We start from the raw sequence: 17748 nt of genomic DNA, 5'->3' as shown, positions 1-17748 counted from the left end.
CTGCCGCTTCTTCTCACAAACAGGACACACCGTCCGAGAGCTCCAGTTTGAGCCACTGAAAATGGGTTACAAGGCTCCGCCCACCGCGTTTACTCTCGAGCAGAAATGTGAGAAAAATATTGCTACATGTTTTACAGGTAAACTCCACCTTTTCCCCTCAGGAAACATAAAAATCACAGAAGCTTTTGATTAAATCATAATTTATTCTGATCCTAATCTTTTATTTTTTTTTTAGGGCATTTACATGTGTGCAATACATCAATGCATGTGTGTTAGCGCATGTCACATGCAGGGCGGACTGACAACTCATGGGGCCCCCGGGCAGTAGGGGATCATGGGGCCCCTGTGTCCTTGCCCAAACTCAAAAAAGCCTATGAAAAAGGTACCAGGGGCATCTCATGGGGCCCCCTACTGACACCGGGCCCTCGGGCAGTGCCCAAGTTTCCAAATGGTCAGTCCGCCCCTGGTCACATGGTAATGTGTGTTGCAATAAAAATATTAGGCTGCCAAAGCACCAAAACATCGCAAACATGGGACATGCCACAAAATATTTAATACAACGAAAACACATGGTGTGTGACCATGCATTGCAGCACGCTGAAACCCATGTGCCTAGTCTGAGAGCTTTGGGGTGCTATTCAAAATGAATTGCACTGCACATCATCAGTGCATGTAACATGACATAATAAATAAATAATGCAGCGCTAAAGATCATAAAGTGACAAATGCATATAACGTGAAGTGCAAAATAATAGCTCTAAAGTGATCACAACATAAATAAAGTGCATCGTCATATATTGACATAAAATATTCTGACTGAACTTTCAATAGTGACACTGGTATATAATTCCCACAAATAGTAGCAATAAATAAATAAAAATAAAAATTAAATATAAATATGAAGATGCATAAAATCAGTCCAATATGTTCTGTGAAATCTCCATGCATTTAACTTCTGTGATAAGAATTTGTAGTATGATTGCACTCACCAGAAGCGCAATAATATTGCGCATAAATATAATTTATCCTCGGCGATCATCTGGGCTCAGGCATTGAAAAGGAATCATCTGGCACACTGACAGCATACAAGGAATAACTCCAGACCTCACTCACAGGACCCTCACAGTACACAGGGACAGCTCCAATAGTACTTCTCCACCAAGGATATAGATTGCCAAAAAAGAGGATGTTTCCCACCTTGAATGTCTCACAAAAGCAAGCCACAAAACGAAAGTGCTGATAGTGTAGTATTTTTTTATTGATTATAGCAAAGAGAGCGTATCCAAAACAACTTTCAGCACACTTACAGGACCAAAGATGACTGCCGGCCTTCCATGCGGCCTCAGAGGCATGATGTCAATGCGGCAAGGCTCCTCCCTGCACATTTCGGTAACACAGGTGCTAACGCTTGCATACCCACAACACATAGATGTAAATCAGCCCTTATATTCCATATATACATATCAATTTAACTGTTTCCCTAAACAATCACATTCAAGGCATGCCGTGAATAACTATCATAGTTGCTTGTGCTCACAACCGAACTGTGAAGCCATCAAATGGCTGGTGTCATAACTGATCACATGTACAGCAACATGGCAACTGCAGATCAAACAAAGCCTAAGATGGCAGCTCCCTTGGCTGTAAAGGATGGGAGGGTTTGGTGCCAATAAAAGAACTGCTCACAATTCTCGTGTTATGTCAGTGAGACCAAACATAGAAACTCAGCCTTTAGGCTGGATGCACATGCCTGCATCACAGTAATGCGTGAATTACTGCAACTCGCAATAATGCATACACCATGCCAATGCTCTTTTTTTTTAATGCAGTCATCACAACGCATGGTAGTGCAGTAATGTAGTGCAGTAATGTGCAATGCGGTGCACTGCTAAGTACTGTCGTGTGTTATGGCTGTGCATTGCCACAAAGCAATGGTGTGAAGTCAACCTAAAGCAGAATTTGAAAGACAGATTGCCTGGAAACGTGCACTCAGATGTTGGCTGATGATGATATGGTACAGCACAGCAACTCTCCCACATGTGGCCAGATGACACCATCAACAAAACAACTGAAAAAAGAAAACATTTAATTTTAGAGGAAGACATGGGGAAAGGTTAATGAGGATGTAAAAGGCCACTCTTCCAGTAAGCAGACAGCCTGAAACACGATCTTTGAATTATAACACACAATGGAATTTTTATTGAATGGCTGGGATACAATTGGGGGAAGGAAGATGAGGGGGTTGTGGGAGGGTGAACGGCAAGGTTAGCTAAGGAGAGAGGTGATGACAAGCAACAGGCTTATTCCATATCTCCAGGAGTAATGTTCAAGGTGTAGTAACACAAAGCAACCAATCAGAATTCTTATTTTATTGGTTAGTGAACCCAAAACTGACTTGAAGTGGAACATCACCTAAAAGGGAAGTTCTACTTTATGTCCTTCTCCCACCCTTCTCTAACACTTGTAGACGTTTTGATTTTCTAAGGGGAGGAACAGGTACTTAGCTTTGGTGTGTACCCACTTCCACTTCTGGTCGGAATGCCTAGGCCAGCCCATTCTCAACCAGAGTTCCATGGAAACCTAGGGTTCCTCCTGAAGTAGTTAGGGGTTCCAGGAGTGGTGGCTTACTGACCTCCCATGTGATGGTGACTGCATAGTACTAGGTTTAACTCCACTTGGCAGAGCTAGCTGCATTTTTCAGCATTCTGAACAACACTGTAAGGGGGGCATTCTTCCCACTTACCACCACCAATGTAAGAGGAATTTTCTCAATGACGACCAATAGGCTAATCTTAGCAGTGGTTCCTTGAGACCTGAAAGTTATCTCAAGGGTTCCTTTGGGGTAAAAAGGTTGATAAAGGCTGTCCTAGGCGATTCCACCAGAAGTTCAGTCCCCTCCTCCTTGCCCGCAGCTTTCTGGGACATGTCACATGTCCCAGCAGGCTGCAGGACCATTCACACAGCACTGCCCAGGTCATGCATGCACAGTGGGAAGCCAGCTGTGAAGGAGTCACAGCCAGCTTTCCACAGTAAACATGCCAACGCTGGGGGCCAGAGAACAACCGGCCCAGGTGATGATGGTGCTGGATCCTTGGACAGGTATATCCTTTTACTAAAAACCAGGAGCTCCAGTGTTTGTAACTGCTAAATTTCCTTTTTTTTTTATTTTAAAGACTGAAGATTCTCTTTAAGCCGGTAACACATGGATTGAAATTTCGGCCGGTTCAGCAGCCGGACGATCAATGTATGGCCACCCTGGTTGTACAGAAGTCAATCTACTGGTCGGTTTCTGTACATCTGGCCTGTCGGGTTTTTCCCTATTGATCAGTGGCAGCAGCTATAGCCATCAGCACTGATCATTGTATTCTAAATGTGAATAAGGCCCCCCGCTATCAGAACACAATAGCACAGCAGGAGAATTACCCCATCCACATCGAATGTGTTGATGGGGGCATCAGGTCATTTTTTTTCATTCAATCCAAGGGTTGAACAAAAAGTATGAATGAATGTGTGTGGTACTATGAATCAAGTGGTAACACTGGCCATACATGTGAAGATAAAAAAGTGCATATAGATTTAATTTTTTCAAATTCAAACCTTCTGCATAAAAATAATTGCTTAACAAAAAAAGAGAGATTTGGTGGAATTCAGTTAGATTTTGTGACAGCTCCAATCATTCCTTTTTTTTCAATAAGAACTGTTTTTTATTTAAATTATAACTAAAGGCAAAACTTTACTTTAGTTTTGGATAGAGTGAAGAGGGATTAGAACCTCTGTCAGTTTTTATTGCGGTCTGTGACCCCCGTTAGGGAAATTCATCCTCTCTATTTGTCCTGTTGACCATTATCATTGAAAGTGAAAGAGAACCCCAAATTGTTCCCAGAAAAGTAATAGAGGTAAAATCTTCCAATGGGAACACTGGTTCTGGTGACTTGGGAGTCCCCAAGGAATTCCCTTAATTTTCAGGGATTTCCTCTCACTTCCTGTTTGGCTATGGAAAAGGCTGTAAAGGGAAATCTCCGCAATGGGACACACATGGCGGACAAAAATCTGACAAGGATTTATATCCCTTCCTTACTCTATCCAAAATGAAAAAAAAAAAGTTTTGCCTATAGTTACACTTTAGGTTTTTATTTAAACACCAATTTATTGCAATTTTTCATCAGAAAAAAAATCATCATAGCAATTACATGTGCAGTCTGCATAAAGCTGACTGAGCACCAGTAGAATTTGGTTAAAAAAAAATTTGTTTTCAGAACGTTGGTTCAACTTTCTAATAGGTAATAGGAAAAAATCATTTTCAACTATAATGATGAGAAAAATCGAAGGAGATTGAACATTTTTTCTCAAACAAACAAAATTGTAATCGTGAATGAGGTTTTCATTCTGTACTTATTGTAATGCGCATGTGCCTCCCAAAGTTGAATGTAGAATTCAAAACATTGGCATGGCAATTGAACAAATTTTTTCATTCAAAATTTGCTGATTCTATAATAGGACTATTGAATACTTTGATGAACGATAGTTCTGAATCTCTGTACAAATGTTAAAACGGGAGAATAGAGATGACGCTCCATTGACCTATCTCTGTTTGACTTCCTTACTAGCATCTAAGCCCCCTTCTTCCGAGGAAAGGAAAGACAATAAAAATGAAATATAAATTTTTTCATATATAGCCAACCAAAAGAAAAAAAAATAATTTAGTCCCAAAGATCCATAAAAAAAAAAAATGGATACAAAACTTTTAAACATGAAAGTTCTAGGTTGACTTAACTGTTTAGACTCCCCCGTCTTCGCTGGAATCTCTGGCTGATGCCATCTTCATGGGCTGGTGCCATGCAATGAAGGAAGACTTACAGATAAACAGCTGTGGTAACGATGTACTTCTATCTGCCAAGATTGCACAGTACCCATTAAAAATTTAATGGCATTTCACGCTATGCTGCAACATGTGCCACTGTTGTAATGTAATTGATTGATCTAGTTAACATAACAGCTCCCAAAACCCACCAGTACTAACGGGCTTATCATTTGCATTTTTTGCCTTCGGACAAACAGCAAGTTTGGATGTTGCAAGTAGATTGTAAACCAGTTTCTTTAGGTAGTCCAGCAGTCATTGCCAAAATACTATATACTTAGGGGAAGATTTACAAAAACTGCACAATCTGGTGCATAGAAACCAATCAGCTTCTGGGTTTTATTGTCAACGATTAATTGAACAAGCTAAAGTCAGAAGCTGATTGGCTACCACTCCATCCCCCACAGCTATTTCCTCCTGTACCACTCTCCCCTCCCTCCTAGATTGTAAGCTCCAAGGATCAGGGCCCTCGAACTCCTCGTGTATCACATTGTATTGTTACTGTACTGTCTCCCACTATAATGTACAACGCTAAGCAAACTATTGGCGCTATATAAATACTGTATAATAATAATAATACCATGCACAGCTGCTGAAGATTTTGCACTCTCCAGTTTTAGTAAATCAACTCAATGTCAAAACATACGATAAGTAGAATTAGCCTACAGCATACAGCCTACTGCTACCGGGTCATTTCTAGAAGCCCCAGTCACATCCGGTGCGACTTGACATGCGATTTGCATGCCCTGCGACTTGCAAATCGTAGGTCAAGTCGCACCCTATTGTCCACTATCAGAGCGGTCGTATCAGTTTGGTTCTGACTTGGTCGGAACCGCACCGATTTCTAAAGTAGTACATGCACTACTTTTGTTGCGATTTGCATAGACATCTGTGTCAGATGTCTTGCAAATCGCAATGAATTAATAAGGTCACCTGATTTTGAAACTGTGCGACTTCACTGTAAGTCGCACAATTTCAAAATTGGCTTTGATGTGACCAGGGGGTTAGTCCTGCTTTTCTAAGTGGTATGCGCAATGGGCAGCACAGTGCCTAAATGGTTAGCACTTCCCCCTGGCAGTACTAGGGTCGTTGGTTTGAATCTCAACCACAGCACCACCTGCCTGGAGTTTGCATGTTCTCCCTGTGCCTGCGTGGGTTTCCTCCAGGTACTCCGGTTTCCTTCCACACTCCAAAGACATGCTGATAGGTAAACTGTCTCCTGTCTAAATTGTCCCTAGTATGTGTATGTATGAATGTGAGTTAGGGACCTTAGATGGTACGCCCCTTGAGGGTTAGGGACTGATGTGTATGTACAATATATGTATTAAGCACTGCATAAATTGACGTTGCTATATAAGTACCTGACGTAAATAAATGACTAGGCAAACAATCTGGTGATAGTGAAATAAGACAGTGGGGTGGATTTACTAAAGGCAAATAGACTGTGCACTCTTCAAGTGCAAACGGTCCAGAACTTAGTAAATGAGGTGAAGCTTCACTTTGCAAACAATATCCAAGCACATGCAAGAGATATAAGAAAATCAGCATTATTGCTTGCATATGATTGGATGATAGACATTGGCAGAGCTTCCCTTCATTTATTAAGCTCTGGAGCAACTGCACTTGCAGAGTGTAGCTGCACTTTGCAAAGTGCACAGTTTATTTGCCTTAAGTAAATCAAGCCCAATTTGATGCATACATTATTTGCCCGTACAATGATGCACATTGCATTGCATGGGACCATTCTTTTTTACAGGCCCTCAAAGTGCATCCACAAACAATCTACCCAACTTCATTTTTTCCAGTACAGCACAATGCATGTATATTTAATTTTTGCCTTGTAATGCACTGAAGGGTCAAGTACTTTTGGACCAATTAAAATAAATTGGATGGCCCTCAAAAAGTCCCCCCCAGTGTGTCAAAAGGTTTTTACTGTCTATTTCTGAAAAGGTAGTATTGGTCCTTCTAGTGGGATCAATATTTCAAAAACAAAATCACTTATTATTTTATTTCTAAAAGCATAAGCAATACGCAACACCTAAAGGTCCTTTACATTTGGTGACAGTAAATCTCATGGTAGTATGCAAGTATTTAACAAAAAATGGCTCCATATTGGTATATTGACATTGGTATGTTCAACTAATCAGTAGATTAATTAGATTTGTGAATATTAAAACTGTTTTTAAATGTACGTTTGTATCAGCTTTTGTTTTTTATATGTACTTCACACTTTCTGTAAACTCAAAAACAATATGGGAGCTCTTGCAGAGAAAATGCATTTTAGATATGGTCCCTTTTCAACTTTTTTGTAGTTTTTAATAGTGGCTAAAAAAACCATGAAATATATATATATATACACACACACACACACACACACACACACACACACACTATATTGACAAAAGTATTGGGAGTATTGGGACAGCCCTCCAAATCATTGGATTCAGGTGTTCCAATCACCTCCATGGCCACAGGTGTATAATATCAAGCACCTAAGTATACAGACTGCTTCTACAAACATTTGTGAAAGAATGGGTCGCTCTCAGGAGCTCATTGAATTCAAGTGTGGTACTGTGATAGGTTGCCACCTGTGCAATAAGTCCATCCGTGACATTTCCTGGCTATTAAATATTCCACGGTCAACTGTTAGTGGTATTATAACAAAGTGGAAGCAACTGGGAACAACAGCAACTCAGCCACCAAGTGGTAGGCCACGTAAAATGACAGAGAGGGGTCAGCGCATGCTGAAGCACACAGTGCGCAGAAGTCGCCAACTGTCTACAGTGTCAACAGCTAAATACCTTCAAACTTTGTGTGGCCTCAGATTTGCACAACAACAGTGTGTAGAGAGCTTCCTGGATTGGGTATCCATGGCCGAGCAGCTGCATCCAAGCTCAAAAAAATTAAAGGAACACTTTGAAAACACATCAGTTTTCAATGGGGAAAAAATATCATGCTGTATATCTATACTGATACAGACTGGGTAATGTGTTAGGAACATAAGGACGCCCCATCATTTGATGGAAATGAAAATGATCAACCTACAGAGGACTGAATTCAAAGACACCCCGAAAATCAAAGTGAAAAAATTATGCAGCATGCTAGTCCATTTTGCTGAAATTTTATTGCAGCAACTCAAAATGCTACTCAGTAGTTTGTACGGCTCCCATGTGTTTGTGTGCATGCCTGACAATATCGGGACATGCTCCTTATGAGACGACGGATGGTATCCTGGGGTATTTCCTCCCAGTTCTGGATCAGGGCATCACTGAGCTCCTGGACAGTCTGAGATGCAACCTGGCGGTATCAGATGGACCTAAATATGATATCCCAGAGGTGATCTATTGGATTTAGGTCTGGCGAGCGTGGGGGCCATTTAGTGGTATCAATTCCTTCATCCTCCAGGAACTGCCTGCATACTCTCACCACATGAGGCCAGGCATTGTCATGCACTAGGAGGAACTAGGAGGAACCTAGGACTCACTGCACCAGCGTAGGGTCTGACAATGGTCCAAGGATTTCATCTCGATACCTAATGGTAGAACCTTCATCCTTCACTCTGTAAAGACGTTGAATGACGAAACACGTAGGGTGCAGCTTCAGACTAACGTCACTAGAGGAATGTCCTTTAAGAGGCTGGCATCTCAGCTTTCTGTGCTTTTAACGGAATGTGTTTATTGCTAGTGTCGGCTGTGACGCTGTTCCATATGAGTGGATTATGATGAGTTTTTACAAATAAACGTGCCGTATGGTATCACACGATCATTTGCTTTGTTTTTTCTTTTCTTTTCTGAGCCTGTGTACGAAGTTCTTGGAATTTGGTGCTGAGTTTATAAATCTGCAGAGTATTGCTCCCAGAGAGGATAAATAAATGTCTGGATATCTGAGTCTCCCTGACTTGTAATATACTACATCAAAAAGCTGAGAGAGGAATAATTTGAAAAGCTGGTCACCGCTGAGTCTGCCTGCAGAGTATTGCTCCCAGAGCAAACAAGTGCAATTGCTGGTTTATAATTTAACTGGCAATTTGCTCTGGTGAGTTTATTCATTTCTGTTGGTGGTGGATTTGCACAAATCTGGTGGTGATGGACATTGTTCACTGTTGATGGAAATAGCAAATTCTTAAAGACATTTTTTTTTGTTATTTAAATTATTTTTCACTGTTTTATTTGGATATTTAATTTGATAGCACTACCTTTTTTTGTTTTATGACTACTCACACATGCGCAGTGAGCACCCGGCTGTAAAGGCGCAAGCTGTCACAGACGGGTGTCCACATTGAAGATGCCAGTGCCAGGAATATAGGACAGCTGGTGAAATAGGCTGCGGGGGGGCACCGCGGGATCAAGGGACAGGTGAGGGTCTGGTTTTAAAAGTCAAGTCAGCAGCTACAGTTTTTGTAGCTGCTGAATTTTATTTTTTTTTGTTCACTGGAATTCCGCTTTAAAATCCTTGTGTGGCCCTGTCCAGCTCTTCTAGAGTAACTGCCTGTCTCCTGGAATCTCCTCCATGCTCTTGAGACTGTGATGGGAGACACAGCAAACCTTCTGGCAATGGCACGTATTGATGTGCCATCCTGGAGGAGTTAGACTGCCTGCGCAACCTCTGTAGGGTCCAGGTATCGCCTCAGAAAAGATGAGTAGGGGAAAAAATTTCAGTGGCCTCCATAGGTAAAACCATTCCTGTTTTGGGGCTTGTCTTATTGTTGCCCATCTAGTGCACCTGCTGTTAATTTCATTGACACCAAAGCAGATGAAACTGATCAACAACTCCCTCTGCTACTTAACTGACCAGATCAATATCCCAGGAGTTTAATTGACTTGATGCTAGACTCTGGTTAAAAATTGTTCCTTTAATTTTTTGAGTAGTGTATATAAAGAAAAAACAAGAACAAAAAAAACAGAAGGCTTAAATCTAGGATAGGAAATCACAAATGAATAGCAGAATATTTGTTCATCTCATACTTACGTACCAACATCAGTCTATAATAATCGGAAACATGAATTTCTGTAAACCATAAAACATTGTATTGTACGTTGTGGTGATCTGACATAAAACCCCTGGAAAATCTACAGCTACTACTTGTTTTTTCTTTCCCCACCCACAATCGTGTTATAATGACACCACTTGTCCCAATATGAAGGAAATTCAATTAAATTAATTTGAAAACCTAAAGCAAACATACACACTCAATGTTTAAGAAAAAAATCCATGAATTGAGCAGTTTAAGTTTTCCGCTTAAATCCACAATCTAAACCAATTTGGACATATCGAATTACTTTGACTTAGTTACAGTGCTGCTTAAACCCCTGTGTAAGTTTTACCTAGTAGGCTTTTCCAGGACCTGAAAAAATAAATATGTGGATTGGGAGTATAAGAAGTTTGTGGAAGGAATGTACTAAAGATGTAACACAGCTTTCCAGTCTTAAATAAGAAATAAATAAGTGGGAAAATGGGAGAAGAGGCGGCAGAAAGAATAGAAAACAAGAGTAAAGAGGAGCAAAATAAAAGAAGAAAAGAAGGAAAAAGAGAAAAAAGGAGAGGAGGAAAGTAGGAAGAGAGTAAAGGAGAGGAGGAAAGTAGGAAGAGAGTAAAGGAGAGGAGGAAAGTAGGAAGAGAGTAAAGGAGAGGAGGTAAGGATAAAGGCAGGAAAGATAAAAAAAAGGAGCAAATAAGAAAGAGAATAATGATAAGAGGAGGGATAAAGAAAATGAGTTAAAAAAATGAAAGAAGGAGAGGAGTAAAGAAGAATTGAAAGTAAGGAAGAAAAAAGGAAGGGAGTAACTAAAACAAGAAGGAATGAAGGAAGGGAGTAACCGAAAGGAAGGAAGAAGAAAAGGATTTAAAAAAGGAGAATGGAAAGAAGGAGAGGAGGACAGAAGGAAGAGTGTAAAAAAGAAGAGTAGCTAGGAGGGAAAAGTGTAAATAAGGAGTAGGAGAAGGAGAGGAGGAAAGAAGAAAAATATGGAAATAAGAAAGGGAATAATGATAGGAGAAGCAATTAAGAAAATGAGAAAAAAAAGTGAGCAGAAAATAAGGAGAAGAGTAAAGAAGAAGAGAAGGAAAGGAAGAAATAAGGAAGTAAGTAACCAGAATAAGGCCCCATGTACACGGGACACTTCTGAACAATGGAAACTGACTGCTGGAAAACGTAGGTTAAAAAATGTCTGTTTAGCCGCGTTTGCATACCGTGTTTATGCGCGTTTGCGTTTAGAAGCGTTTTTAAAGATAACCTCAGGAGACCTTCCAAAATGCCCAGAATGCACTGAAAAATAGTAAAAAAATTAAGTATTTCAGACATTTTGAGAGAAATAGAGAGAGCAGCAGTTTTTGAGATTAGCTGTCTTTTTTTTTTTTGTGGTGTTTGGATGTGTTCCAGCTCATTTCTGTGCAGAAATTATTGCAGCAGTGTCTAATATATTTTTTTCATGCAAAACCTCAAAGTATGGTGTACCAGGTCCATTTGAGTACCTGGAAAACACTTCGCATGCATTTTTCATGATGAAAAAAAGGCTCTGGACAGCATCTGGAAATGGAAGAGTTAAAAAAAAATTTTCAAAAGCAAATGCCTATAAACGCGGTTAGCCACGTCTAGCCGCGTTTACAAGCATTTTGCATTTGAAACGCTGATAAAATCTACTGCTGACCGCAAGTTTTCTGTGTTCAAAAAAACAACTGTAAACTCAACTGCCTGTAAATGACTGTAAACAACGATGTGTACATGGACACATAGGAAAACATTAGGGAGAGTTCAGGGGCTGCTGAAAAAAACGCAGAAAAGCTCCTGAACGTCAGTTTATCAGCTGCATTGTACATGAACCCTGAAAGGAGGATATGAGGAAAGGAGTTAAGAAGAAGAGGGAGGAGGAAAAAAGGATTAAAGAAGGAGAAGTGAAAAAAGAGATGAGGAAAGCAGGAAGGGTGTAAATAAGAAGAGCAGGAAAGAAAGAGAGGAGAAAAGAGGGAAGGATTTTAAAAAAGAGAGTAGAAAAGAAGAAGAGGAGGAAAGAAGGAAGGCAGGAAAGTATTAAAAGGAGGAAATAAGAACAGGAATAATGCATGATAGGAGGAATGAGAAAAAATAAGTAAAACGGTCAAAGTAAAAAGAGAGAAGAAAAGAAGGAAAGGAGTACAGAAGAACAGAAAGAAAAAAAGAGAAATAAGGACGGGAGCAACTAAAAGAAGAAGGATCGAAGGAAGGGAGTAAAGAAGGAGAGAAAGAACTAAAAGGACTAAAGAAGAAGGGAAAGAATGAAGGGTGTAAAGATGGAGAATAGGAAAGAAAGAACAGAGTAAAGGAGGAAAAAAAGGAAAGAAAAAAGAGAGGAAGAAAGAAAGAGAGAGAGAGAGAGAAAGAAAGAAAGAGAGAGAGAAAGAAAGAAAGAGAGAGAGAGAGAGAGAGAGAAAGAAAGAAAGAAAGAAAGATTTTTTTTTTATCAACTTCTGGTGCAACTTAATAGACAGTTCACATAATGATTGTAAGTTTCCGAGCGTCAGGTCAGTATGAGACATGTGTGGTTAGTGGTAAGCTGATATTTCTCAGTACGCAACCAAGTGATACAACACAAGGTCTCTGGTTGAGGTTGTGTGTTCCATTCAGAAAATTAGCCGTTGTTACTTGTTGACATCTGCACACCAGAGTTCCATGGCCGGTCACTGACCACGTGTTATTTTATAGATTGGTTTATTGCCCACTAAACAATCAATACAAAATGGCAATTATGAGGCTCAGACACATGCCACAGGAGCATTTTCTTTTCCAGTAGGTTGTATAATTTAAGTGGAGTTAGTTAACACCAAACTTCTCTTGTGTCAACAGATGGCCTATTATGTATAGGTGATGCCATCAGGTGCCTCTCTGGAAATAAATGAATGTAAAGGCTGGGACTTACAGGATTCACATACAGAGGCTATTGAGTTTTGCGATCTTACTAGCTCTCCTCCAAAACAGACGGTTGTCTTCTCTAGTTGAGATGGGTTTTGTATCTGAGACACAAGAGTTCCTGTAACTATACAATGTGGTTGTGTATACTGCTGCTATACTGATAAACAGTGGCTTAATGAAAAGACCTTGTTATTGTAGAGAACACATCTATGGCCCCAATTCACAATTGTTGGTGTAGCGTGCACTGGATGAGCTAATTTTGTTATTCTAGTTGTTCTGAGAAGTCATAGCTGCTACATATACAGGTAAAGATGACAACCTCGACTTCTCTCTGGGACCTCCCATTTTCTTAGCAGACCAGCGGCCTCATTCCAGGCTGGTTGCGGGCCACTTTTTCACAAAAGATGACAGGACATACAGCTTATTTCACCTTCTGACTCTCCGCCTCTCTGGACCTACTTCCAAATTAGACACTTCTTGAATTGACCTTCCTCCAGATCGATGTTTAGTATGAAATTTACTCCAGTCATTCATCACTCTCTCCCATACCCCCACAGAGACACCTTATATCCAAAATCTATTCATATCTGTCTGATCATGTCTCCACAAACTTGAGCTCTACATGCAGGCAGTGGGAAACTGACTTGGGGATGCAACTTACTGAAGAAGATTGGGAACATATATATGTCCGGACTCACAAAACTTCATTAAACATTAATGTCCAAGACAACAAATATAGACTCCATACCCGCTGGTACAGTACACTATCATTATTATACATGTTCTACACTTTGGTACCAGGGGCGGACTGACAACTCAATGGGCCCCCGGGCAATAGAGGACCATGGGGCCACTGTGTCCTTGCCCAAACTCAAAAAAGCCTATGAAAAAGGTACCAGGGGCATCTCATGGGGTCCCCTAATGACCCCGGGCCCTCAGGCAGTGCCCGAGTTTCCAAATGATCAGTCTGCCCCTGTTTGGTACAGGATCAGAGCTGGGGCTGCCTTTCAGATGAGGGTACACTAGTGTACATGTGCTGGCTTTGCCCTCTGTTCCAATCATATTGGAAACAGATATAACAGATCATACCAGGGGCGGACTGACCATTCAAGCACTCGGGCACTGCCGGAGGGCCTGGGGTCAGTAGGGGGCCCCATGAAATGCCCCCGGTACCTTTTATAGGCTTTTTTGGGTGTGCTTTGAGTGTGGGCAAGGACACAGGGGCCACATGATCTCCTATTGCCCGGGGGCCCCATGAGTTGTCAGTCCGCCCCTGGATCATACTTAAAGTAATCAATATGGATCTCGACCCAACTCCTGTTGCATCATTCATCTCTGCCGAACAGGCAATACTTGAAATTGTTTGCAATACATATGAGTAATGGCGCTAGAATGTGCTTCCCCACATATTGGAGATAACAGACGGTACCGTGTATAAGAGAATAGTTTGTGAGTTCTGACAGCATCTCAGAGATGGATGAGCTGATTTATATGCTCCAAGATAGACTGGCATAATTTGTTAAAATCTGGGCTTGCTGGATTCACTTCAGGTATACTTTGAGATATTTTGCCTTACTTGATGTTTAGTCCTGCTGCCAACAGATTTCAATACTACCTGCCTCTCCGCTGTTATGAATGAAGCAATAAAGCAGAAACAAGAAAGGAAAGGTAACTAATAGTGCTCACTGTTTTATTAAATAAAGAATCAAAGGAATAAAATACTCGCAAATATTTTAAAGGAAGATCAGCCATCATATAGCACTCCTCAATCTATACCGGTGGTCTCCAAACTGCAGCCCGAGGGCCAGATTTGGCGCTTTGCTTGCCTTTACCCGGCCCTTGGGTCAGTGTTGCTCCCACTGATACAAGGCACTATTTCTCCCACTGTCAACTAGATAAGGCACCATTCCTTCTACTGACACCAGTAGTGCGGCATGATTCCTCCCACTAACACCAACAATGGGGCACTGTTTCTTCCACTAACACCAATGACTGGGGTGCCATTCTTCCCACCAATACCAATGATAGGGCCATTATCCCTCCTCCAACTAACCACATGAGTTTTGTAATTTTTGTACTCCTATTGACCACCAAGCCTGAAGACTTGTTTACTCTGACGCTTGGGCATTTACTACTTCCTCTGGCCACAGTCCCGCCCCGCTAAAGTCTGAAGTACAGTAAATTGGCCCTTTGCTAGAAAGTTTGGAGACCTCTAATCTATACAATCAATGCACATGTACTTGACTCTCACCTCTCCACACAGCGATACATATGAGCTGATTGTTTACATTGAGGTGCACTATGATGATGGGCGATTTTACAGTGAAATCCTTGTGAGTGTTTTTATTCCTTCGATTTTATATTTAATAAAAACAGTGAGAAGTATTAGTTCCCTTAAATTTTTTTTATAAGTGATGCATATATATGAGCTGCATGCAGTATTAGCTGAGGTATATTGGAGAGACCTGCTCCTAGCATTCATATTAGCCCCATCAGGGGTAATAAGCACTGGTTGACCTTGATTTAATATTAGAGGTCATATTCGGAGGTGTGCATGTAGGTAGGTGCAGCGCGGTGTGGCAGCAATAACACACGCTCATTCTGGGTGCAATTGAAAGAACTTGTATTTTTTTTTTTTTATTTAAATATTTATTATTTTTTCCAATTTAAATACATTTCATCATCACATTATATATATAAAAATACAATATAATATCCAACATTTCTACTTTATTTGCTCTTTCCAGAATTATTTCTCTATCCCTTTCACCTCCTCCCCCCATCCTATCCCCATCTTCCTTCCCTGCGTTTTCTCTGCATCTTCTTATAATAGCAAGTAAAGTTTTCCTATCGTTCTCTTTATTCTTTCCTATACTTCATGTATAATCTGGCTTTTTCCCAGTTCTCCCATTTCCCATAATAGGCCTCCATCTTATCTTTTTGAATATGACAGAGTTTTTCCATCTTTCTGATCTGCTCCACTCTTTCTATCCAGTCCACTTCCTTCGGCACCTCCATTCTCCGCCAGAACTTGGGTATCAGACCTTTTGCAGCATTTAGATAGTACCATATCCCTGAAAAAATCAGGGATATGAAAGAACTTGTATTGAAGTCAAAGGAAAACAATTTACAACAAGCCCGGTGGAAGGAAGCCCAACCGGGAACACTCACTGATGACAGCAGCATGTAAAGGAGCAGGTCTCGTCTGAGCTGACAGTGTCTGTCTTGAGGGGCAGAATGCAGCCTTGCCGGTCCGAGCCCAAGTGGGGAAATTTCGAGGAAGAGTGGCGGGTTCCTATGCTTTCCTTACTCACCTGGAACCTTTCCCTACCACTAGAACTGTCCCTGACAGATGGGAGACCTGTCTCTACCCACACGTTAAATGCGTGCCAAATCCAGGAGCCCTTAAATAGACTCTGCTTGACCCAAGATGGCCACCAGAGTCACATGGGCTGCCAGGATCCAACCGGATCGCTCCCCCAATGACCTAGGAAACCATAGAGGAACCATGTTCCTTCTGACTTCCTCTCCCTCTGTACTGCTGCTGCGGATGAGCGCCACCTACAGTGGAGAAAATAGACTGCAACTGCCCACAAGCATATTTCAGTTGTCACTGGGTGGAAGGCACATTTTTTCACTTGTTTCTTTTAGGTAAGAAGAGGATTTCGGAGCTGCCACAAGGCTTCTCACTGGTGTTTGGCTATCACAGTATTTTGGACTATATATTCCTTTGGACATTTATTGATGCAGGTATTGTTGTAAAATGTATATGGTATGTGTATATTTTATATTATTTTATTTAGGTTTGCGGGTAGCGCTACTTTATATTGGTTTTTGATGTCTGAAGCAATGACATCGGCGTGTGGACCTTCCACAGTATCCCTGCCCCTAGTGGTGTATTTTGGTTTTGTGCTGCCCTAGGCAATACAAAGATCGTCTGCCTCCACGGACGCAAAACAACACCCCCCCCTCTCCCCCTCCCGCGGAGAAAGCCTGACATTGACAAACACCCCTGCCCTCCACCTGGGAGAGCCTTCCACTAACCCCCCCCCACGATAGAGAGAAAGACACTCATCTTCACAGCTCCAGACATCCCCGGGAATGAGAGTCAGGCTCCATATACATCATCAAGAAGCCCGCAGCCCCTCTTGGATCCCACCTGATTCCCATGGCGTGCATGTCACTTCTTCCATCCCTTCTTCTGGGGGGAGGTGCTGCCCCTGAAAAATGCTGCCCTAGGCAAGTGCCTTGTTTGCCTTGTGGTAAATATGCCCCTGCCTGCCCCTCTCTCCCCTTTCAATCTCCATATTGTTTTCTATTTTTCTTGTTACCTCATCTCTTTTCTTAGTTATTATTATTTTCTTCACCCTTTTTTTTTCCTATTGCATTATCCACTGTTATTGCTATACATTGGGGGACCTCTTCCAGTGCAGGAACCCTTGGTGTGTAGCGCCATTATACAATTCACTACTAGCTCCTTGTGTATTTATATTTGTCCCTGTGTTTGGATTGTTTCTTATTTAGAAAACTCAATAAACATTGTTATGGGGAAAAAAATGAGATTCAGGGGAATTGGATCTTACCAACTTTAGCACGACTGCAGTGTTTGCTAGATATTATCTGGCTTCTGATTTTACTCAAGCCTTCAAGAGTTGGGCTTTCCGATCTTGTGCGATGAAAGTCTTATTATTGTCGTGAATGGTACAGAAATCATTCTTCTGGGCGTGTATACAGTTTACATAGAAAACTCGGTGGAACAGGTCATGGTCTCGTGTGATAGGGCCGGAGATCCTTTGTGGTAGACCGCATACAATTCATGTGTCAGACTGGCTGACAACAAACCCCTGTGCTGCAAGGCTTGTTTACGTCCTAACAGTTCCCAGCTTAAAGAGGCCTCTCAGTATAATTCAGCGACCCCCCATACATGCTATAATGATAGTAGAGGAACGGGCTTCCTCTCCTGACAACTGCTCAGCCTGATAAAGGTGAAGGCGGAGAACAAAAC

The sequence above is a fragment of the Staurois parvus genome, unplaced genomic scaffold (assembly GCF_062004578.1).
Source record: "Staurois parvus isolate SC_StPar_1 unplaced genomic scaffold, SC_StPar_1.0 ptg000195l, whole genome shotgun sequence".
In the NCBI taxonomy this organism is placed as follows: Eukaryota; Metazoa; Chordata; class Amphibia; order Anura; family Ranidae; genus Staurois; species Staurois parvus.
This window is presented reverse-complemented; position numbering follows the sequence as displayed.